Raw genomic sequence first — 374 nt, 5'->3', positions numbered from 1 at the left:
GTTGTCAGTTCACTTAAGCCTGTTATTGGTCTACAGTTCTTGCACATTTAGAGTAAGTTAGCTAGTGGTTTTGGTGTGTTCTTTACCTGTTAGCTAGGTTGCACGTTGATCTTACTGAAGCATCAACAGTTTCACCAGCTTTATTCGCATGAGTTTTTTTTTTTTTTTAACCGAACTTCAGATACTGTAATTCACTTGACAAATGGATTGAAACTTAGCAAGAGAGAAGTTGTCTCCGTCTGTGTTTTAACAGACACACCTGGGGGTGTTAGCACCTAGTAGCATGGAGGGCGACATGATTGAAAATAAAGAAAACAGCAAGACATTCCCATCATCCTTGACCTTATCTGAAAGAAATGTTTGAGACAGTAGGC

The 374-nt window shown here is 39.3% G+C and overlaps 1 protein-coding gene across 2 annotated transcripts in view; it reads left to right on the top strand.

The window, feature by feature from the left end:
• rab11fip4a (RAB11 family interacting protein 4 (class II) a) overlaps positions 1 to 374 on the top strand; it is a 32,126-nt gene that overhangs the window by 23,625 nt on the left and 8,127 nt on the right. The window lies entirely within an intron of this gene.

Source organism: Etheostoma spectabile, chromosome 15 (genome assembly GCF_008692095.1).
Source record: "Etheostoma spectabile isolate EspeVRDwgs_2016 chromosome 15, UIUC_Espe_1.0, whole genome shotgun sequence".
NCBI classification, from domain to species: Eukaryota; Metazoa; Chordata; class Actinopteri; order Perciformes; family Percidae; genus Etheostoma; species Etheostoma spectabile.
The sequence above is the reverse complement of the archived record's forward strand: the minus strand, read 5'-3'. Positions and strand labels throughout refer to the sequence as shown.